We start from the raw sequence: 25,481 nt of genomic DNA, 5'->3' as shown, positions 1-25,481 counted from the left end.
TACAACTTAGTAGGTGTGATAAATTGGGCTTTCCTGTGTCAATGGATGCTCAAGAAATAGCCATCCCTGTACAGAAATAAAGGTGTGTGATTACGACGTCAGTAGTCTATGTTTGCTCTCTTACAGGATGTAGGATCAAGAGTTGTGCTGAGGACTCGCATCTGTAACCCATCAGAACAGAACAATCTGAGGTTGTTATTGTTAATATCATCATTTTTATTATTATTACTACTAAATTAAATAATAAAATAAAATAAAATAAAATAAAATTCATTTAGCAGACCCTTTTATCCAAAGCGACTTTTAACAGGCTAACAATTTTCTCCTAACATGTGTTTCCTGGGATTCGAACCCCCAACCTTGCGCTTGCTAATGCAATGCTCTACTACTAAATACAAATATTAAATGACTACAAACAAAATAAATATTACTATTTTAATATTTCACTGTAAAATAAAAATAAATATTTATATAGTATAAAATAATAATGCTAAAAAAATTATAATTTACAATTATAATGTGAAAAGAAACTAATAATATTTGTCTAATTATTGTCTAAATTGTTATTGTCATGTCTAATTATAATTATATGTCTTAATTATTTCTTAACTTTATTTTCATTACACCACTAAACTTTTTTGGCGGGGTAAAAAAAAATCATAGAGAGACCTGAAAGCTTCTTTTTGGTTGATAAGCACTACTCATTAGATGTTTGGAAAGACATATGCTGCATTTCCAAAATGCACATTAAAGCGCCACAAACTCATCATGATCACGAGCTGCTCATGTGTAAGAAACAGTGCCACACTTCACTCTGAAAGATGCAGCTAGCTCTAAACCTGTATGGCTTTTGCTTCTGTGGAACATAAAAGATGATCTTTTGAAGAATGGTTTCTTCTTCTTGGTCCATATACTGAACATCAATGAGATCCATAGCATTGGTCTCAACTGACTTTCATTGTATGGACAAAAAACAGTGAGATGTTTTTCTTTTTCATTCATATTCTTCATGGAGCTATCCTTTTAAGCAAAGCTCAGGCTCAGGCTCTCAGAAGTAAACAGTTCACGTTTAACTAAACTATCTCCAAAGAGGTTCATGGAAACAAGCATGTAAATCTACAATCCTCCTCATTGTCCAATGGGAACGCATCCCAATGGCCATATTGATTGTAAATGGTATAAAACATAGCATTTCCCACTAACACAGTTCAGTTTCATCAACAAACACCGGCGGCTGTGAGGGCAAATACATTCTAACGAACTAAGACTCAACATTTGAACTGCGTCCAGACCACCCTGTACTAATTATTCCCAAAATAAGCAGTGGGGGAAGAGTTCCTGTGCGCTCCACACCCATAAAGCATGTACTCAAAATAAACCCAGAGGTCTGGAGGACTGCTGATTTATGTGCCTGACCCCAGCCTGACCCACTCAGGACGGCCTTTTCTTGAGAGGTCAAGAGCACAGAGAGAGGTCACGTACCGTCAGCGCTTACGTCCTGCTCCTGTCCAGCACCTTCCAACGGACAGACGCTGTTGTATCTGGACCTGTTGAAAGAGAAGATGCGGAGAGTGTGTAACTGGATATCAACAGAGACCACACAACAACATACGGCCTCTGGCATAATAATAAAACAACACTTGCAATGTGAATCCAGCACCTTTACTGCTTTTATTAACAATCTCTAAAAGGAAGTCATCGAATCTCACTAGTTTGGAAAGGGAAAAATGCATTAGGTCATAATGATAACTATTGTATAGATTTATTGAAGGGGTTTTTTCATGGTCTAAAAACTCAAATGAAGATTTATTTTAAACTTCGAATGGGTTGTTATGAATATGATTATCAACACAATTTTTTACCAAATCATTCAGCCCTAAAAGGATTGTTTGCACTGATGTCTTCAGAGTAAAAAACATTTTTCCTTATTTATTTATTTTTCTATGCAATGGCTTACAAAATATCTCCAATCATTCTAAGATTAATTATTTACTATTACTATTCAATCAACTCCTGAAAATCCCTGTATTTATTTATATCTGATCTAAAACTTTTGAAGTCTATACTGCAGTATGTTGCTGTTCATGTCATTTATGCAAGCCTGACAGATGTGCTAAAGAATCTTGATTCATGCAGAATTTAAAAGAAATGAAATTAATGGTTTTCTTTAAGGCTTTGAAAAAATATTCCAGCGGGCAAATGATAAATATTATTCAAAAAAGTAAACAGACACTCATTTAAAATCCCTTATCTTAAATAGCAACATGTGAGTGGAATTTAAAGTGCACAGTTATCACAGTCAAAGAGCCGAGATAAGGCAATTATGTCAGTTTCAACGGGTCTGATGGAAGCGGTCAGTGAGCAGCTCCTGATAATGCATGAGTCAAGGATCAAGTGAGGAACATGACAGTAAAAGCAGCTCTAGGTCATGCAGATCTACCATTTATTAGTCTTGGAAGCACAATGGATGAAAACAATCACCGTTAAACAAGCTCTCCCCCTCCAATTCCTAAATTATAATTCAGTCTCTAGTGGGCACTCAACCGCTGCGTCTGAGCACTCTTCAAACTGACCGACCGTGTGTTTCATGCTCCACCTCTGTCGATGGGCATCTTGCCAAGACTGAGCTGGTAGTGGCACGGGTCTCTGAATGCACTTCAATATCACTGCAGAGACCGGCCGAGCAGCACCTGATTGTTTGATGACAAATAAGGCACAGAAAACGTGTCACAATGGGCCATCTCTAATCTTTCCGATTGAAAAATTAATCTGGCAGTAACTGCATTCATGAGCCATACAGTGACTTTTTATCCATGGACAGAAAAGGAGGATTATTTACAGTAAGTCACAAGGTTAAATGCAGGAATAAAAAAGGCTAAGAGGAAAGCAAAGGAAACCAGAAAGCATGGATAAGAGAAAACAAAACAAGGAATGGAATTGAATTGAAGGAATAACAAAAAATGAAAAGGAAAAAAACAGAAGAGACAGAAATGAACTCAAGAAAGAAAGAAACAAAAAATTTATGAATAAAAAAATGGAAGAATAACAGCAAACAGACAAAAGAAGCAACATAAAGAAAGCAAAAATGAGAAAATGCATAAAAGAGAAAGAAAAGGAAATAAAGAAAAAAGAGAAACATTATGAACAGGATGGAAGGAAGGAACCATAATAGACAGAACAATAAGAAATGAAACATTTGTGCATTTTACAGCTGTAAGTCAGACTTCAATATCATCAATATTACAGTGAGCCACAGAAGACCTAATGAGACAAGAAATAGAATGAATTCTGACTAAATACTGTGAAGACAAATGGAAGCACAGCAGTTGTTTTGGAAGACTGTATTGATGTGTTTCAACAACAAGTCCTAGTGCCACATTGATCAAACTGCACTAAAACAGAGGCATTAGCACAAGTGTGATCAATACACAGAGCCGTAATTCAAACATCCATAATCATACTTCCATGAGCTGCTATCATACAAAGTGCTGCACACTCAATTATCCAGCAAAGCAAATGTGAAGTCAGTGAATAATGGATCCTTATGAAGATAAAGGCCACGCCAATTAATAATGATTGCTTTTTGCAAGCTTTAAAAAAAACACACACACACACACAAAATAAGAAATGAAAAACAAAAACAACTTCCTTGTCAGTAGGGGGCTCCGATCAGAATTGTTTCACCGATCACAGAAAGACGTATCTGACGATCAGATCACTGATACCTATCTTTTTAAAGCCTTCTTTTTATCATGTAGAATTATTTATAGTGATGATCTAATCACGATTTTTAGACATTTATTCAGGGCCTGAATTTCATTTTTGAAAATTAATTGCTCTCTTAGGTGACTTTTTCATGTAATTTCATGTAATTGTTCCACAATAGCTTGCACAGTGCAAGCCTGATTTAGTGAGCTGTATACACACACACACTCTGTTTGCGGTGTGTATGTAGTCCATGTGTGGTACAGAAGCAGCACAGACTGTGCTTTCACACAGGAGTCTGCTCCTGATCCATGGCTGTTTACCACAAACACAACATTTATCCATTATTTTGATTTGAAATACATTGTTACTTAAAATGCTTTTTCAACATTGTGTTTCTTTTTTTACATAGTACAGTAATACAATTTTTCAGCAATTATTCAATGCTTTTTACTTTTGCATTTTCTTTTAGATTTATATATATATAAATTCTTGACTTAGCTGACGACAGAACGAGGTATGTAGACTATGCTCAAAGTTTCTTACATTGGAGTTGGTTCACCCTCCGCCTATGATCTCCGTTCACGCAATCTCACAAATCTTTGTTATAGCACTATAACAAATATAATAAATATATGCATAATTCATATTTCATAATGTGTAAAATTCCTGTGTTATAATGAGAGGAAACGTGAGCATGCAAATGCTAATCATTTATATTTTATATTAGTTCATGTTGCTTTTGTGCAATAGATGAATAACAATTTATTTGTTTTAGATATTTCATGTTTAGATATTTCTATTTTACTGGAGTCCTGTGAATCATTTTATTCTCCCGAATCCCATACACACATGGGTCTCTGCACTTGTCTATCAAGTCTTGTCCCACGCGCTGCACTCTCTCGTGTCGGGTCTTGCTGGAGAAGGTCTTTAATCCACTGAATGCACTTGACTCGTCAGTGCGTGTGCTACATCCTTTTTACAATATCTAGATGATAAAACATTCTCTCAGCAGTGCAGCGCAGCATTAACGTACAGAGACCTCGGCTTGTAACTATACTCTAATTACTATTTTGAAAATTATAACGCGTTACATTACGCAGTGATTCATTCATGCTGTTTGTGAAATTATGTCTCACAGAAACGTTTTCAAATTATATTATCAGTTATTTAGTTAAGAAATATGAATTGTATCTCACCTAAAGGATTATGATTATTTCACCCATGCCAGACAGAGACTGAAACGGTGCCACTGCATCTTATGCCAAACCTTTCACGGCAGGTTCATCAGCTTGAGATCGGTTTTAAGATTTTGGCCTTTTTAGAGACCACTGATCAATCATTCCAAAGCAATTATCGGCCGATTGTGATCGGTTCAATCAAAGCATGTAAAAATCAAAAAGTTAAAAGTTGAGGAAAGAGGTAAAGAACAAAAAAAGCAACAAAAAAGGAAGCAAGAAAGGAAGAAAAAGGAAGCTTAAGAGACCGAAAAAGAAATTAAGACGAAACTTTAAGCAAATTTTTGCTTGCCATGTTTTATGAATAATTACATGCAAAACTACTAAATAAACTAGTATTTGGGTTACCAACAAATAAAAACACTACATAATTATAACATTTATTGCATAAAATCATCCTAACATGCTGTCAGCGCAGATCTCTTTCTAAATTAGTTAAAAACTTCTAAAGAAATCTTAAAATATATATAGATTATTACAACCCGAATTCCGGAAAAGTTGGGACGTTTTTTAAATTTGAAAAAAATGAAAACTAAAAGACTTTTAAATCACATGAGCCAATATTTTATTCACAATAGAACATAGATAACATAGCAAATGTTTAAACTGAGAAAGTTTACAATTTTATGCACAAAATGAGCTCATTTCAATTTTGATTTCTGCTACAGGTCTCAAAATAGTTGGGACGGGGCATGTTTACCATGGTGTAGCATCTCCTTTTCTTTTCAAAACAGTTTGAAGACGTCTGGGCATTGAGGCTATGAGTTGCTGGAGTTTTGCTGTTGGAATTTGGTCCCATTCTTGCCTTATATAGATTTCCAGCTGCTGAAGAGTTCGTGGTCATCTTTGACGTATTTTTCGTTTAATGATGCACCAAATGTTCTCTATAGGTGAAAGATCTGGACTGCAGGCAGGCCAGGTTAGCACCCGGACTCTTCTACGACGAAGCCATGCTGTTGTTATAGCTGCAGTATGTGGTTTTGCATTGTCCTGCTGAAATAAACAAGGCCTTCCCTGAAATAGACGTTGTTTGAAGGGAAGCATATGTTGCTCTAAAACCTTTATATACCTTTCAGCATTCACAGAGCCTTCCAAAACATGCAAGCTGCCCATACCGTATGCACTTATGCACCCCCATACCATCAGAGATGCTGGCTTTTGAACTGAACGCTGATAACATGCTGGAAGGTCTCCCTCCTCTTTAGCCCGGAGGACACGGCGTCCGTGATTTCCAACAAGAATGTCAAATTTGGACTCGTCTGACCATAAAACACTATTCCACTTTGAAATAGTCCATTTTAAATGAGCCTTGGCCCACAGGACATGACGGCGCTTCTGGACCATGTTCGCATATGGCTTCCTTTTTGCATGATAGAGCTTTAGTTGGCATCTGCTGATGGCACGGCGGATTGTGTTTACCGACAGTGGTTTCTGAAAGTATTCCTGGGCCCATTTAGTAATGTCATTGACACAATCATGCCGATGAGTGATGCAGTGTCATCTGAGAGCCCGAAGACCACGGGCATCCAATAAAGGTCTCCGGCCTTGTCCCTTACGCACAGAGATTTCTCCAGTTTCTCTGAATCTTTTGATGATGTTATGCACTGTAGATGATGAGATTTGCAAAGCCTTTGCAATTTGACGTTGAGGAACATTGTTTTTAAAGTTTTCCACAATTTTTTTACGCAGTCTTTCACAGATTGGAGAGCCTCTGCCCATCTTTACTTCTGAGAGACTCTGCTTCTCTAAGACAAAGCTTTTATAGCTAATCATGTTACAGACCTGATATCAATTAACTTAATTAATCACTAGATGTTCTCCCAGCTGAATCTTTTCAAAACTGCTTGCTTTTTTTAGCCATTTGTTGCCCCCGTGCCAACTTTTTTGAGACCTGTAGCAGGCATTAAATTTTAAATGAGCTAATTAAGTGGATAAAAGTGTAAAATTTCTCAGTTTAAACATTTGCTACGTTATCTATGTTCGATTGTGAATAAAATATTGGCTCATGTGATTTGAAATTCCTTTAGTTTTCATTTTATTAAAATTTAAAAAACGTCCCAACTTTTCCGGAATTCGGGTTGTAGAAAAATAAAACCCTAAAAACATTGTTTTTAAAATAAGTAAAATTAAGAAGACAGGAAGATGCATGAAAGATAAAGAAAAGGAAAAAAGCTAAGAAAATGAAGCATAAAAGACCAAAAAATAAAAAACAACAAAATCAACAAGTCTTTGGGTTGTTATAAAGCAACAAATAAAAATACTAAGTAACTGCAACTTACATTTAATTGAATTATCATACATTTGCTAAATATATATATATATTATTATATATATAAACACACATACATCTGTGTGTGTGGGGGGGGGGGGTGTACACTGTATATACAGAGAATATTAGGGGAAGAAAATAAGTGTTATTTTTAAAATTATTTTTAAAAAATGTCCTTTTTTGGAAATCTAGTCAAGCACCCTGCCCTGGATGCAGAACTGATTATAAAATCCAATAATGTTTTGATAATAAATAAGCTCTGAAGGTATGAAAGCAATGCCACTATCTCCGGCACTCAAAGTGAGGTCTATATATTTGTCACAATGAGGAGTGTTATTCCTGCATCTAAATCCGTCCAACTCCACACATATGGGATGAGCCAAGCGGGATCGTCAGTAAAGAGGATCGTGTGGTGATGATGGAAAGTGAAATTCAATTAGCGCTCTCAGACAACGTCTCCCACACAGCTCTTCGCTCTCAAAGCTGGAGAAAAGGTCGCTTTCCAGATGAGAATAGCTCCACTGTGGGATACATGTCAAGCAGACAGTGTCTGTGCTATCAATTTTAATTGGTGAAGGCTGAAGTAATCTACAGACGCCTATACTTGAGCGTGGAGATCGGATATCAAATAAACGGCATATTCTGCCATGAGCCATAAAGCCCTGAATTATAAAACGGCACATACAGGAAATTTTAATGGCAGTCCCCTGATTGTTTTCTTACTCATGACAGCTTTTTCAAGACAAACTCGTTCCTTTTTAGATAAAGCTCTTCCTGAAAAAAGGCCAACGCCCTTCTGAACATGTTGTGTCAAAGCTTTGTAAGAAAGATAAAAAATTAAGTTTTCACCATCAGAATGGCAACTGACAAACCAGTCTGACTGCTTCTCACTTAGAAGGATATCAAGAAAAATCTGCAGGCCAAACCCTAATTTTCTCTTGTCAGCAGCTATAAAGGTCAGGGATGCCATTATTATGAAGTACCAGTGGCCTTATACTGTACTGTACCTTCAGCATTATTTAACATGTTTTATAGAGGAACTTAAAAGGACTTGCTATAAAATGTTGAAATAAAAAAATTAAGTTAATTGTCCTTAATGCCTGAATTCTTACAGTTAAAGCAGAAGGAGAAGCATAGCTACTGATGTGTATAAATTAGAAACAGTAAGCCTTTTGGAGAATGGTTATAAGAATTGCAGTGAAATCTGCTTGCGTGTCTAAGTGGAAAACAAGTTTCCTAAAAAATAAGACTGATCTCCTTTAATCAAAATAAAATGGGTTTCTTTCTTTGGATTAGGAAATATGACCTGGTCGTGTTCTTGATGGGTTTCATGCGATTCCTCCATTAACACAAAATATGTGATGCTTGGATTCAAAAACAAGGACTAGTAAACATTAACGGCAACAAAATGTTGGACACCCTACAACAGTGTTGCAAAGAACACAATCACATATTCATTTTTGGCCAAGATTTGTTTTACTTCTGCCTTTTCAGAATGTGTTTCTAATGTGTTCATGAATTTGACTGAACAGCTTCTTTTCAGTGTCAATTCAAATGACTGTGAAAAGCCATAAAGTCTCCAGTGTGAACGAGTGTGAGGGAGTCCTAATTAACAGTGCCAGGCTTAGACATCCAGATGTTCTCCTCAGAGAGTGAACGACTGCATCTGAACACAGACAGAGGGATAAGCACGAGGATAAAGAATAAAAAAAAAAGTAAGGCCTAAAAATACTCACATGAGTGCCAACATATGAACAAAATCACTTCTCACTTCATAAGCTCAGTTTTGAGTTTCAGTGTGTCAGGCAACAACATTTCCGTAGTGATGCAATAACATTTCAACAATTGAAAATATTTGACCGAAAAGGCAAATTAAAATGAATTTTCTGGGAATTTTTGGGGAAAATAGTTTTTTAGGTCAGACGGGTCATGCTGTCAACTTACCAGAGGTCCCTCTTGATTTTGATATTGATATTTTTTCAGGTCAAAAGATGACAGCCTAAAGTAATTAAATGTCATGGATGCATATTTACTCAGTAGTGCACTATTTTGTAAAGGGGGGGTCAACTTTCACCTGAGTTTTGGAGCCAAATTGCAGGGGGGTAAAAATGACTTAAAGATGGGAGAATCATGTTATTTTTACACAGAGATTGGTTGCTCTGTAAGTAAAATCTGTTGACTTTAGCATTTTTGTTGAGTTATATGTCAATGGTAACAGTTCAAAAATGAGAAAAGCACTTCTTGTTCTTTTTCCTCCTAAGTTTGCATGCCTGTAACTCAAGAAGTATTAAAGATCTTAATATCCTTTTAGATTTTGGTTCTACTAGTGTCAGAAACCACATTTAGTTTTCAACCTTACGGATAAAATTTGGACATGGAGCCACACTGAGATCCCTAAATCTCTAGACATTAACATTGGGGGTGTTAATGAACAAACCTAAATATTTTTTTAAGAAACAGAACCTAAAATTGTACTGAGTGATCCTTAATACTTCTTGAGTAAGAAGCATCTGTACAACCTAAATAAAATGTTTCCAAATTTATTTATGGTAATGTTCTGGCAACCACAGCTACCCTGTTTTTACGATAAAATTCACAGATTATTTTTACAGTGCATCTTCTTTATAAACATCAATCATTAAAAGCAGTGTATTTTTTAAAACTACATTTCTTGTGCTTAAATAGCAGGGAGTTTCAGCCGTGACGAGGCGAGGATTCAGACGGGTGTCGTCACACATGCACCTGCGAACTTATTGTAGTTCGCCTACGAAAGGTCAGAGTCATGCCTCTACTGTGAAAACCTTGTAACTTGTGAATGATGAAGCCATTCAACACATACAGCTTCTCTCCAGGTTCCAATCGCCTTCCATGAGACCAGACGTGTCCAGCAGAGATCTCGCACAGAGCGTTCCAGCCCTGTTTGAGCAATAAGGCGGTTCTCTCCTCTGCCAAAGCAGGATTGTTAACCCTGACTCCTGCAGACAATGGCTTAGCAAAGCTATTATAGCGAAGGCCCAGTTCTCTCCCTGCCTGAGAGGAAAATAATCCTCAACAGTATGTTTTATCTGACAGATGGTGACTTTTGAACCTAGCTCAGTCACAACACCGTTTGAGTAGTATAGTAACGCTGGTTACTGAAGGCATCAATTCGGTGAAGTGCACCAAAAGGTTTGAAGTCTTTAACAGTAACTGCTCTGGAGACAGTTTTCACATGAAGATAGCCCAGAGATTAGTCGACTCTAACAGAACGTCTGATCTTGCTGAACGATTTAAGTGCCTTTGACTTTTAGTGTGGCAGGCATGTATTTATTCATGGTTTTCCTAAGAAAATGAGAAGTGGGGGTGACCAATATTATTAAAGTCTCATGAATGTACAGACTTTTCATGGTATATAAAAATCACAATATATAGGCTATATTATTTTTTACAGACATCCCGATGAGAAACAATTACCAGCCGTAGATCACTGACAAGCTACTCAATATCTGTCACAGTGTCTGGACAATATCGCGTACATTATCGAAGGCGATTCATCTGCGATAATAAATGTGATATTACGTAGCTTGTCAGTGATCTACAGCTCTGTCTATTAAGTGCAGCTCCATTTAAAAGCAGGTGATGGCGATTTAGTGCTAATCACGGAACCAGATTTACTGATTAGATGCGCATGATCATATCGTGAGATATATCGCCCAGCCCTAAATATGTTCACTGTTCTTCCTCACACAGAGTTTACATGGTTTGATGTCCACATGTTCTTGTTCAGGAAATGACAGTGGCTCTAGCATTTCTATTATAAAGAAGTAGCCAAATATTAAAGATTAAGTGGACGTTTGAATTCAATGTTGTTTAGTCAATAAGTATTAGATCTTGCTGTAAAGTGTCAGAACAATCATCTGGGGTCTCATTTATAAAACTATGCGTAGGATCTTTACTAAAAGTTTACGTGCGCCCAAAAGCCAAAAATGGCGTACGCCAAAAAATATTCCGATTTATAAAACCGTGCGTACGCACACCTGTAAGCAATGTTCCCTTTATAAATCACAGATCACCCGCAGATGTGCGTACGTGAACCAGCCTCATATCCCGCCCTGTACACGCCCATTTTTAACCATAAATAGTCAATGCAAATCACCTCATGATTGCTGATCAGCATGTAAATGAGAGTGGAATCCCATATATACCTGGAAAACTGGCATGCGACCCGCCAATTAATTAATCCAAGAAAGTGAAAACGTGCATTTCTGTTAGCCTAATTTTAATAATGGCGACAGGTGAGAAAAGAGGAAAAAAAACGTAATTTCTCAGATACTGAGATTGAAACACTTGTAGGGGAGGTGGAGGCTCGGAAAACTGTGTTATTTGGTGGCCACAGCAGTGGGGTCACTAATAAAAAGAAGCAGTGCGAGTGGCAAAGTATTGCTTCTGCCGTCAATTGTGTCAGTGGGACAGAACGGACAGTTGCAGAATTAAAGAAAAAATGGTCCGACCTGAAGGTATACAAATTTTTTTTTACCAACATATTACATTTGTGTTTTATTAGGCTATATACCTATATAAATAGCAATATTGATTTTCAAAAAGTTTTATTTACATGTGCTTACAGTATGCAAAATATGTGAAATAAAGATTCTCATTCATTCAAGGTGGAGGCAAAGAGAAAACTGTCCTCCCACCGCCAGAGCGTGGCTGCAACTGGTGGGGGCCCATGTACAGCTGATCTCACATCAGTGGACAGCAAAATCGCGGCTATAATTGGGGAGGTCAGCGTGTGTGGTATTGTGTCGGAAAAGGAGGGAGACACTGACGTGACTGAAACCACAGAGGAGCAAGGTTAAACCGATTTTTAATCATTAACGCTGTACATTTGAGTGTGTGGGGTGATAAATGGATAAATGTTGCCAATTGTTTGTCCTCCAGTCCTTCCGGAGTCTGAAGCTGTAAATGAACAGGAGGTTCAGGGTGAGGGGTTCTCAGATGCAGATGCACAGCGTCCGGCTCAAAGCAGTGCCCCTTCTGCGTCTGGCACGTCCAAAAGTGGTCGGGTACTCACTGACGCAGTCCTGCAGTTACAGCGAGAGACAATAAACGCTGTCAACAGGGTTGCAGATGAGCTACGGCAGATGAGAGAAGTGATGCAAGAAATTGCACAATCATTAAAAGATGCAGTTAAAACATGAACCTTGAGTTTTGTCTTTCTTTACAAACGCCGCATGACATCCTCACGGATTCTTGCACCTCGTTGATATCCCTCTTGTCGGCCAGGGGGCTGTGGCTCGGGGTCGTAATGCTGGGGTAGAGGGAGATCAGGAGGGAGAGGAATACCGTTTCTCAGTGCTATATTGTGCAAAACACCACACGCCCTGACAATCTTGCACACTTTTGCTGGATGGTATAAAAGTCTGCCACCCGAGGCATCCAGAGCACGCCATCTGCATTTCAGGATGCCGATGGCACGCTCCACAACTCGTTCTCTCCTTATTCTGCCATTAGCGTAATCCTCCAACAGTGCCAGGAGTGCCATCATGAAGCATTACATACCCGGGTCACCGGAGAATTTATATGTTTCTAGCAAATAGACTGATCGTTAACACCTTGACAAAATCACTTAATTAATTTGTGGGCGAAAATTTAAGACGAAAATGTTATAGTGAACACATGCTTCTTGACGGTTTTGTAATGAACACCGTAATAGTTAGGACCGATGATGAGTAGCGATTGTGCTTCATGACTGTATTTGCAGACTTTGACATTTTATGATATAGGCTATGTACATTAAGGAAAATATTTCCTTTTTACACTGTGTTCTGCAGTTCTCTAATAAAAGGGTATTTCATGCTATTCTGTAGGCTATCACATGTATCGCGCCATGTCCTCCTGTGCTCCCGTTGTGGACAATGTGACTGTAAGGCAGCGCTGATTATTATTTTATTTTACTTTTAATACATTTTGAATTACGTTTGGATTTTACTAGATGTATATAGCCTAAAACAATCGGCACAAATAACACTGTTGGATTTAATCTTCATGATAATGTGGATATAACGTATGAAATGGAGTGAAAATTAAATGTCATTCATTCTTATAATCGTTCTTCTCACATTTATTTTCTACAATCTAACTTCAGTTCACGACCTCACCATCGGTGTCGCCAATTCCCTTTGTCTCCAGAATGTGCGTACGCACGGCTCAAAGTTTGCTTAAAGGTGCGCACATTCTCCCGTCAAGTTTGTTTTTTATAGATCACAACCTTTGCGTGGGAACTGGCGTACGTACGTTTCCAGCCCCGTTTTGTGCGTACGCACGCTTTATAAATGAGGCCCCAGGCCATTGGCGCCCTCTGCTTGGATTATATTGATTATATTGTTTTATTACATTATGTATTTTAACTGTTTTGTTCGATAAAACCATTTGATTAATAGTTTTGGCTGATTAATCTGATTACTCGATTAATCATCAGAATAATCAACCAATTACTCAACTACCAAAATTATTGTTAGTGACATCCCTAGAGTCGAGAATTTTTTTTTTTTTTTTACATTTTTTTTTTTATGGTGAACAATGTTTTTGTAAAATCACTGAATAGTTTTAATAATAATTCCAAATTGTGAATTTAATTCATATAAAAGTATAAAATCCTTTTCCACTTTTCCATTTCCATTTTTTGATGAACTATCCCTTTAAGCTTTGTATTGTCCTACAGATGAAGAACTTCATTCAGCTAGTTCAGTAACATCAACTTCTTGTTAGTGTGAGAGTGGGAGAAACACAAGCTACTCAAATCTGGCCTGAACAGGAACAGTGGACCTAAAATTGATAGAAACTCAATAGGTCAAGCTTCGCCCTCACAAAGAGTTCTCTGTTCATCATTTAAAAACACGTCCCCCCTGCTCAATACAGGAATCAAACGAGGGCCATTCCAGCTTCAACCTTCCATAAAATAAACCAACACTCAATGTCTGGGGCTCATTTGCCCAAGAGCCAAAATATTTACCTTTGCATGTTCTCATTCAGCATTGCACGCCAAAGAAATCATACACTGGTTTAGCACACCAATGTAAGTCAGGCAGAAAACTGTGACTCGATTTCTGAAATAAAGATGAATTACTAAATTAAAAAGTGATGCAATTATCACTACTGAGGGTTAAGGCCACCCCGATTACAGCAGTTAATAAAGAGTTTTTCACCTGTTAAAAAACACCACACATCAAGAAGTGCATTGCTCAAAGGTAGCTAGAGTTAAGGAACAAAGCAGGAGAAAAGTCCCTCTTCCGTACATCACTCTTTACACAATCTGGGCCATGCCCAATTATTTTACTCCTGCAGTTACCATGGAGACTGGCTCCCTCCCACTCCTGGGTGTTAAGAGACACTGGAGGCCAAGCCTTGCATGCGGTGCGGTCTGTGTTGTCACTCTCTGCTTTACAACCACAACAGGAAACAGCTGCAAACTCAAAAGGTTGAATCAGAAATTCATGAGTAGCTGAGCTCATCTCGAAGTGTATGGAGTGTGACCGACGGTGTTGAGGAAATTAAGAAATCTGGAATGAACAGACACACTGTATCTTTGTACCAACCCTTGTAACTTTGAAAGCTACAATTTTAAAAAGTAAAACCGAATAAAACTACACAACAGAAGTTAAGAACACTAGGTAATTAATGTAATTGCCACGGTAAAAAAAAATTCCACCTGCTTCAACATAAAAACTTGAGTTCAGTTGCTTTCTTAAATGCCTTTTCAGGTGGCAAAATTGCTGCCCTTTTTTATATTTACAGCTGAGCAGATATACACGCAGTTATGGTGAGGGGCGTGTCATTTCCGAAACATGCTCTAAGCGGTTCACCAATCAAAAGGCACTTGGTCATCTAACCAACTAAACAGGTCATTTGAGAAAGACTAGCAGGAAAGGAGATGCAAAAATGTAAAATATGTGAAAAATAATATGTTTTGGAAGAATCAAGCATGAAATCATTCTAGTACAGCACACAAACTAATTCAAGACTTTACAAAAGGAATAATTACAAAAAAATATAATATAATAAAATTAACTGAATCTGATTAGTCATTGAAGTCAAGTCACTTAAAACAAAGGTTGAATATCATTCAACTTAAAAAATGAACTTAAAATTGGTGAAATTATTTTTATTATTTTAATGGATTAATGAGTAATGGAAAAGCATGTTGCCATGTGTCACATTTTCTGAACTTTGTTTCCTTATTTGGTCACCTTCATTTTCGTGTTTTAGTTAAGTGATTGATCCCCACCTGTTTCCAGTGCCCTCATTACCTTCTGTGTGTATAATTACCCGTTCTGTTCAGTTCCTCCTCGTCCGTGATTGTTTAGCATTATTGATGTGTTGATGTGTTTATCGTTGTCAAAGCTGTATGTGAGTGCTAACCTGAATGTTGATATCATTGTTAATGTAATCTTGTTAATATAGTCTGTACCCTCTTTGTCATCAGTAAACTCCTTATTTGTTCCAGACCCTCTTCTCTCCCTTTGTTTTACATTTAGCACTACCATAATCTGTAACAGAATCACGGACCCACAATAGTGTAGTTAATTTAGCGGTGTTTTTTCTTTCATTTATTTTTTGCTTTGTTTTTCTCCTCTCCCGGAATGGCCATCCCAGCAGTCCGTCTCCTATGCCTGGAGCAACTGGACCGTTCGCTGGAGGACCACACCAGGGACTTTTTAGATCTGGCGTGCCTTACTCACTTCCCCGACCGCTCGCTCTCTAACTTTTTCTATATCGGCCTGAGCGAGCGGAGTAAGGCATGCCTACCAGCGAACGGTCCCCGAGAGGATTTCGCCGCTTTTGTGGAGTGGGTGCTGGACAAAAATGGATCTTCGTGGACCATCAGCACCGCCGAAGAGGATATCTCCAGCCCCACTCCCGACCCAGAGACCAGCCAGCCACCATCAAGCCACACGGAGCCAGAGCCCACCGCAGCCGCAGAGCCCGAGCCAAAGCAGGACCTCGAGAGCACGATTGACCAGGTGTGTGAGCCGGCAACACCGTGCATCGTGGGAGTCCTCGTGGAGATCGAGGGCGTGGAGGAAAGCCCTGCCCACACTCCTGCGATTGAGGGTGAGCTTTTCGGTCTCGGGAAATATGGAGCAACTTATGGATTTAATGGACTGGTCTATGGAGGTAATCCCTAATCTTCCTGTTTCTCCGCTGGTTCCGTCCAGCCCTGATCCCCCTCTATACCCTCTCAGTCTCCCACTCCTACCTCCTCCAGTCAGTTCCTATGCTCTATTTCCGCTGGTTCTGCCCAGCACTGAATTTTCTGTGTCTCCGCTGGTTCCGCCCAGCCCTGAATTTTCTGTTTCTCCGCTGGTTCCGCCCAACTATGAATTTTCTGTTTCTCTGCTGGTTACGCCCGGCTCTGAATTTCCTGTCTCTCCGCTGGTTCCACCCAGCTATGAATTTTCTGTTTCCCCGCTGGTTCCACCCAGCTATGAATTTTCTGTTTCTCCGCTGGTTCCGCCCAGCCCTGAATTTTCTGTCTCTCTGCTGGTTCCGCCCAACCCTGAATTTTCTGTTTCTCCGCTGGTTCCGCCCAGCTCTGAATTTCCTGTGTCTCCGCTGGTTCCGCCCAGCTCTGAATTTTCTGTCTCTCCGCTGGTTCCGCCCAGCTCTGAATTTCCTGTGTCTCCGCTGGTTCCGCCCAGCTCTGAATTTTCTGTCTCTCCGCTGGTTCCGCCCAGCTCTGAATTTCCTATGTCTCAGCTTGTTCCGCCCAGCTCTGAATCTTCTGTGTCTCCGCTGGTTCCGCCCAGCTCTGAATTTCCTATGTCTCTGCTGGTTCCGCCCAGCTCTGGATTTTCTGTGTCTCCTGTACTCCCTCCCAGCCTCCCTCTCCCACCTCCTCCTAAACCTGCCAGTCCCTCTGCTCCACTACCGCTGGTTCCGTCCAGCCCTGATCCTCCTGTGTTTCCTCCCATCCTTCCTCTCTCTCCTCCTCCTAGACCAGCCAGTTCCTCGTCATCCCTGCTGGTGCCAGTCAGTCCCGCAGCTCACCCTCAGTCCGCGCCATCTGGGCGCGATGGTTCGCCGCTGGACTGCCAGTCTCCAGCTCCGCCTTGGCATGTTAAGGCCCTGTCTCCGCCTCCAGCCTCCGAGCCCTGGACTCCTACTCGGTCCTTCGACCCAGCGGCTCCGCCTTGGCTCTTAGCTCCCTCGTCTCCACCGTGGCCTGTCATCCCACCTGCTCCACCGGGCTCCCTCGTCCCTCCGGCTCCACCTTGGTCAGTCGTCGACCATCCGCCGCCTCGGGACTCCACTTCTCTGGTTCCACCTCGTCACTCCATCCCTCCGGCTCTGTCAGGCTCCTCCTTCCCTCTGGTTCCACCGTCATCCTCCGTCACTCTGGCTCCACAGCGGTCTTCCAGGCCCCCACCTCCGCCTTGGTCGCCAGAGCCTTCTGCTCCACCTAGGCCCTCCGGATCCTCGACGTCACCCTGGCTCTGCAGCTGTGCTGCTCCATCTTGGGCTCCTCACCCACCGGTGCAGTCTCCTCCCGTCGGCCCCCTGGTGTCGTCGGCCGCTTCTCCACCGTGGCTCCTCCCGCCGTCGACTCCACCGTGGATCTCCGTCCTGGCTGGTCTCTGGTGGACCATCTGGCTCCTCCTGCTCCGGGCTCCTCCCTGGCTCTTCCCTCCATCCACTCCGCCCTGGTCCCTACCTCCATGCTCCCTCGTCACCTGCTCCTGGCCTACTCCTCGCCCGCCTCCAGAACCCCCACCCTCCCTCCGCTGGTATTCCTCTTGCCGTGCGAGGACGCACCATTCCGGGAGGGGGCGAACTGTCACGTTTTCTGAATGTTGATATCGTTGTTAATGTAATCTTGTTTATATAGTCTGTACCCTCTTTGTCATCAGTAAACTCCTTATTTGTTCAAGACCCTCTTCTCTCCCTTTGTTTTACGTTTAGCACTACCATAATCTGTAACACCATGACATACAGGGCATATTTTTATAAATGTATGTGTTGACATTCATATTTTTTTTGTCCCAAGTAAATACTTCTGTTATTTTGGAAATAAGTATTGTTTACAACAAAGTTTATATTTATTTGGCACAAATACAAAAATGTACAAGATCTTAATAATGGTGACATTATTAGACTTGAAAATTAATAAAATAATAATAATTAGAAATGCATTCTATTTATATTTGATTTAGATTAAAAAATATATAATAATTAGTGATTTGTTTTTTGAAAACTGCATGAATGTTTGAAATAGTTTCACTAAAATAACTAAAACCAGAACTCTCTAACATAGGAGTAACATTACACCGCCATTTTTATTGGGAAGATTCATTACTGGAAAAACACTTTTCTGAAAACTAATCAGCTACAGTCACACTACAGATAGTTAAGTTGGTAGCATCACTACTTATAGTCTAAAAGCTATGTATAAGGCTATAAGATGAAAATGTGAGAGCAACGATCTCTCTAACGATCCTGGTACTTGACATGGGAGTAACCAGCAGAAAGCAAGAGATACCTAAAGCCTGTAATCAGCTTGACATTAAAGGCTTATCAGTGAGGTCTCTGTGTCCTAAGCTGCTGCTGCTGAGATTCCTCTGTACATGACTGGAGACATCTCAGGCCACACACACACGGTCAGACAATTCTGATTCCTGCGGTGCATAGTAGATCTGACCAATCAATTTAAGCAATCAGCACTGCACTGACTGGCAGCGTATTCAAGTTAACAGTTATATCTTATGTAAATGTAAACAGCCAGGAAAAAAGATAAAAATAACTAATGTGTGTCAAAATATTGAATGTGTGCATTAGGCCTTCCAGTGTAAATGCAGCCCCTGTGACCTCTTGGTAAAAGAGGAGGTTAGTAATAACGATCGCGGTTTACATCAGTTCAGACTCAGATCTCCAGAGACTGCACCATCTTCTATGAATAAAACTAAGAGAGCATCCGCTGACAAAAATCATTTTTGTGCACACACGAATGTACGCATGTGTGCTTATTGTCAGTGCATCTGATCAGTTACACTGCTATCTTGAATCATCACATGGAGCAATGTTTATCATAGCTGACATAAAACCAACACTTTGATTCCCATCCTCCTCAGAGCTGAGGTGGGGAGTTTTTTCTAATAGGCAAATAACTACTCCTTGACCCACTCTCCATGCACCACCACCTCCTCAATCAAGTAATAAATGTGACAGAAGAATGAAAAGAGAAAAAAAGTAAAAGCAAAGACATTGTAAGGACTGCCATTGTTTTATTATTTTAATATGTAAAAATAACTCCAACCGTAAGCCAAAGTAGGTCAGAGAATTCCCAAAGTAGCACAGAGAGGCAGCTCGTCGTATCACGGCAGAAACAGAGCTCAGCTCAACCCAACTGCTCAGAGACCTGGACAGCCAAATTAGCACAGAAACACATTAAACACTGGTCCTGCCAGCCATTCCTAAAGGTTTCATTCTGATGAACTTCTGTTGAACCGTTGTTGGTCTATGTGAAACACTCAACTTGAATCAGTCAATCAAGGCCATTTATAGAAATTAGGGTATAAGAACTAGTGGTCGACCGATATTGGTTATTTGACAGCCGATGCCGATATCTTGGAAAGCAGAGGGCTGATAGCCAATATAAAGCCAATATTATGTTATTTTTTTATATTTTTTATTAATATTTAAGAAATTTTTAAGCATTTGACAATGATAAAAATGTGTAAAATACACATAATTTAGATGACAAATTTTTCACAAATAAATATTCAATAAAAATATTATTAAAAAGGAAGTAAACACTGTAACCAACAGGGCACTCAGTACTCTGGGAAGTTTGTGTTCATTGAGAATCATATTTTTCAAATAAAGAAAGGGTAACACTCATTTTGCATACAGCACACAGTGAATATGACATTAATATGACAGTGGACAAATGCATAAAGCTGAGCATGATTTGAAATCATGAGTTTAAAGTTTAAAGCATTCTATTCACACAGACCGACCGTCACACAGAGAACACACGATCATGATGGATACACAAACACACTTCACAAGATCTCAGATGGATTTGACTAAGTTTACAAATGTTGTGAAATTAAACATTTACTAGCCATTCAAAGATTTGTTCAAATGATATAAATGTGTATTTGCTTAATGCTGACGGCAAACGAGAAAGTATTAGAATGTTTGCCTTTCTATTACTAATAATATAAAAGCAATCGTTAAAATACTTTCTGTATACATTAATCTATAATAGTAGATACATTCATATAGGATCGGATTATTAGACAGACTTCCATCCGTATTAGACAGAACTATTAACAACGACAGGTAACAAGAGGGAGAGTGTGAGCACTGTGTGCTGAGGTGTGTCTGCTTTCAGCGCCATCAAAATAAAAGTCAGGTGCGCCATCTAAATAAAAACCTCAACCCCACCTCAAACACATCAGCCAAGCAGAAAAATGTATCGGACAATGCCGATATTTGTAAAATGCCAAATATCGGCCGATATATCGGTCATCCACTAAGAACTGCAATAAATAAATAAATACCTAATACCAACTATCCATCCTGATAACCAAGGTGAATAATTTTGGTACATGAAGGATAGATAACCATTAGAGGTCTGTTACACAAGTCAAAGTACTAGACAAAAAAGAACTGTACTGGATTTCAATTAAAAAATGCAGAATGTGAAACTTATGAACCCATTTAAACTTTGCAATCCACATTCAGATAGTCTATTTATCCATTTGTGTTGTACCTAAATTAATAATTTTTGCTGGCATCAACTGAACCTTCAGGGCGGGGGCTTTCTAGTTCCCATTATGCTTTGCATAGGACTGGATAGCGAGACTAAACATTGAAATTCAGTGAAAAAAGCTCATTTAATGCTCTGTTGGGTTTCAAAAAAGTTTCTATTATATTGGCATTTTGAGGTTTTCTTTTGTGCTGAAGAGTGAAGATTGTACTTAGGTTAAAGATGACAATATAAATATTACACTGTATGTTGCTTAAATCAATAAGCAATTACTGTTCAAACCCCAGCACAACACATTTAGCATGTTTGTGTTGCTCTTTTATTGCTCTTGTATTTAGTATTAAACAAATATTTATTTCAGTTAATTTGACATCTACTTTTATTAACCTTAACTCAGTTTTAGCTTAACTAATTTAAGATTCAGCCATTCAAAAAAAGGATGCATGTTTGTGGTGCCTACAGATCTGGGTATCCACATTAATTTGTATTAATACCTTGCCGTCACAATGTTAAATCCTCTGCTCATCCACAAGCCCAAAAGAATGGCTAACATGCGCATTTACCCTCTTAAATCAATTACAGGTGAAAGAATAGAGCTGCTATTTATCTTGGCATTGCCTTTCACATCCAGCATGTTTGTTTATTTCCCTGAGAGTGACAGGCTCTTGAAGACTCCGCTCTGGTCCATAAATAGACAAGAGACTAGGAGCGGATCAAAATTAGCAGCAGCTGACAAAGCTCTCCACTGTGACGCAATCAGGGGCAGCTACCAGGTTTACTGCTCTACATACAGTAAGACACTAGGCCTAGATGATTTAACATGCTAACAAAGCTAACCCGGCTACTGCCACCCACGTAAAGCCTGATCAGTGAATACTAATCAGAAGAGACTTAAAATTAATCCAGCCAGGATATAATACATCCATCGCAAAGATTAAATGATCCCTCTGGGGTCAGTCAGGTGCAGAGTGTCCTATGCATATAGGAGTGTGCAAATAGGACTTATGGAAAAAAGAAAACCAGCAAATGGTGTTTCTCTGTGTATAGAAGTAATCTACCTCAGATACAACCATTAGATCACTGCTGTTAGGGAGCACCCCAGAGTCTTATGGGAGAGAGACATTCTGGTCTCCTGAGAGAGAGGAAGGGCGAGACTTGCCAATTCAGCCTATTTACAGTGTAACAACTGCAGTACTGCTGAGGAAGAGACACAGCTGTATCAATACATAGGACATAGAAAGAAGGGCACTAGAGAGAGTTCTAGGGCTCTAGACTGCAACCAAAATGGTTGAATATGCAACAAAGTGCTGCACAACATTAAAACATGAAAAGAAAAAAAAACGATTATTCCTTGTTTTAATAATAATTTGGTTATCAGTAGTGCTATTATTATATTGAGTAATATATTTCTTTCACTATTTCAAGTTAAACCAAACTTTTATTTTCAATGGGTTTCGGTGAAGACCTTTAATTTTGTATATATGATGATATTTCTCAAATGAAATGGTAAAATGCTCATGAATGGCTCTCAGAGAAGTTCTGGAGATTGTTTATGTGTTCTTGTTCTCGTATATTGAGGCGGCAGAGGCTGAAAACACTGCGTCACATGTGCTTCAGTATGTGTGTAGTAAACGAGACACATCTGTCCCATTCATTCACACAGAGACACGCAGAACATGCAGGATTTAGATTTAAATAGTCTTTTGAGGCTTATCCTAAAAACAGTCACTGTTGTCACTCATGCGGTAGTAAAATCGCCAACTCCCATTGAAAATAAATGACTTGTGGTCACCTTGACATTGCATATCTCTAGCAGTGCCATCAATTTCCATCACTCAAGACCCTTAGGCAGCTTTTGGCTCTTGCACTGTCCTCCAAAATGACAGTTCACCTTGGCCTGAAAACATCCCTGCACAGAGGATCCAGTCTCTTAGCCGAAAACCGGTGTACGCCTACATATGTGTGAGAGGAAGCCAGTGAGAAAACCCTGGGATTTGTCAAACCCAAGCAATGAAGGAAATATATGCAGCACAGGGTGTCCCTTGGCACAAGGGAGATTTCCAATTACTCACTGCTCCTGAGAGCTTAGCAGGTGGCCACAGCTATGAAGAGCCATGAGAAAAGTTAAGAAATTCAGTACCTAAGAATGACATTCTTAAGGACAGAAAATGCTCTTTTTGGAAAATTGTATATTCAAGAGCCAAAAAAGTAGTCCAGCTGAGAGATGAAAGGTAGAAATCATTATCATAATGTAGAGCAGCAGGTGAATCGGTGTTCGGTGGACACACAGGCTTGTGTTTATGAGCACTGTGGAAAGGTTCGGGATGTCATTAAAGAAGAATCATTTTATGCATTCTCAGTAAAACTGACCCTTTTGTCACTTTATCTTTCATGGACACATCTAAATGCTGTGGTTTCAAGAAAGCAGTTAGAAAATAATAGCTTTATGACTAATCTAAAATGACTTCACTATTTGCCTTCACCTTTCTCCAAATGGTTTTGACCTGTGAGTCCAGTAACTTTCTGTTCATCTTCCACCACCAGAATCAATAGAAAAAAATGATTTCAAGTGAGAGGTTAACATACATTGAAAAGTAAGCAAAGATGTTTTGGTGTAGTGTTTGAAGTGATGAGAAGCAAAAAGTGGTGGTTTGGTTTTGCAGGGATACAGGAAGATGACAATCACAGGAGTACTGTAGTGAAAGGCAACCGAGGCAAACCTGTTTCGATCGCACACGAGGTATGAATTTTGTCATGAATTGAGAAAAAACCATACTATACAGTATAAAATAAAAACCTCTCCAACTCAAACATTTTTAGTGACTGGTTACATCTAAATGTTTCAATCGGCCTAGCTGAATTTGTACAATTAAATTCACACTAATTCAACTTGGCCAATTTAAACATTTAGATGTGATCAGTCAATAGAAAAATTTGAGATGGAGAAGTATGATTATTTTTTTTTACAGTGATTAACTTGGTCCAGATTACTGTTGTACAACATTCACAGCATGTAAAAACATCACATGCTTACTTGATCTTGACAGACAGTCTCATTAAATTCATTTAAGACTCCAGCCTTGATTTTTGACCACCATTATTATAAAACTCGGTCAGTGGCCCGTTGCATGAAGCTGGCTGAACAAACTTGAGTTTCAGAGTAGGTTTAGAGTTGACAAAACCAAACAAATCCAACCTGGCCTCACTAAGAAGTTTACTTCATATCTCCAGAATCATCATTTCTATTCTTTTTCCACTGATTTAGATGATATAATGAGCATTAGCTGCTTCAAGTGATGTCTCAGCATGTTTGCTCCTCTGCAGTCGCAGTTCTGACTCAGAGGAAGCTCATTTGGTGTTTATTTGTCACTCATATTACACGTTCATAACTCGCCCTGTCTCCTCCAATGACAAATTACCACTAGGTGTGTAAATGTACAGTCGTGGCCAAAAGTTTTGAGAATTACATAAATATTAGTTTTCAAAAAGTTTGCTGCTAAACTGCTTTTAGATCTTTGTTTCAGTTGTTTCTGTGATGTACTGAAATATAATTACAAGCACTTCATACGTTTCAAAGGCTTTTATCGACAATTACATGACATTTATGCAAAGAGTCAGTATTTGCAGTGTTGGCCCTTCTTTTTCAGGACCTCTGCAATTCGACTGGGCATGCTCTCAATCAACTTCTGGGCCAAATCCTGACTGATAGCAACCCATTCTTTCATAATCACTTCTTGGAGTTTGTCAGAATTAGTGGGTTTTTGTCCACCCGCCTCTTGAGGATTGACCACAAGTTCTCAATGGGATTAAGATCTGGGGAGTTTCCAGGCCATGGACCCAAAATTTCAACATTCTGGTCCCCGACCCACTTAGTTATCACTTTTGCCTTATGGCACGGTGCTCCATCGTGCTGGAAAATGCATTGTTCTTCACCAAACTGTTGTTGGATTGTTGGAAGAAGTTGCTGTTGGAGGGTGTTTTGGTACCATTCTTTATTCATGGCTGTGTTTTTGGGCAGAATTGTGAGTGAGCCCACTCCCTTGGAAGAGAAGCAACCCCACACATGAATGGTGTCAGGATGCTTTACTGTTGGCATGACACAGGACTGATGGTAGCGCTCACCTTTTCTTCTCCGGACAAGCCTTTTTCCAGATGCCCCAAACAATCGGAAAGGGGCTTCATCAGAGAATATGACTTTGCCCCAGTCCTCAGCAGTCCATTCACTATACTTTCTGCAGAAGATCAATCTGTCCCTGATGTTTTTTTTGGAGAGAAGTGGCTTCTTTGCTGCCCTTCTTGACACCAGGCCATCTTCCAAAAGTCTTCGCCTCACTGTGTGTGCAGATGCGCTCACACCTGCCTGCTGCCATTCCTGAGCAAGCTCTGCACCGGTGGCACTCCGATCCCGCAGCTGAATCCTCTTTAGGAGACGATCCTGGCGCTTGCTGGACTTTCTTGGATGCCCTGGAGCCTTCTTTACAAGAATTGAACCTCTTTCCTTGAAGTTCTTGATGAT

The 25,481-nt window shown here is 39.6% G+C and overlaps 1 protein-coding gene across 5 annotated transcripts in view; it reads right to left on the bottom strand.

Moving 5' to 3' along the window:
- The window catches only part of LOC132132990 (spermatid perinuclear RNA-binding protein-like), a 101,738-nt gene that overhangs the window by 58,725 nt on the left and 17,532 nt on the right, over window positions 1–25,481 (bottom strand). For all 5 annotated transcript variants that reach the window (XM_059545642.1, XM_059545644.1, XM_059545647.1 and 2 more), the window contains exon 2: window positions 1,483–1,547. The gene's annotated coding sequence lies outside the window, so the exon portion shown is untranslated. The remainder of the gene's footprint in view (window positions 1–1,482; window positions 1,548–25,481) is intronic.

Source organism: Carassius carassius, chromosome 49 (assembly GCF_963082965.1).
Source record: "Carassius carassius chromosome 49, fCarCar2.1, whole genome shotgun sequence".
Taxonomy (NCBI): Eukaryota; Metazoa; Chordata; class Actinopteri; order Cypriniformes; family Cyprinidae; genus Carassius; species Carassius carassius.
This window is presented reverse-complemented; position numbering and strand designations above follow the sequence as displayed.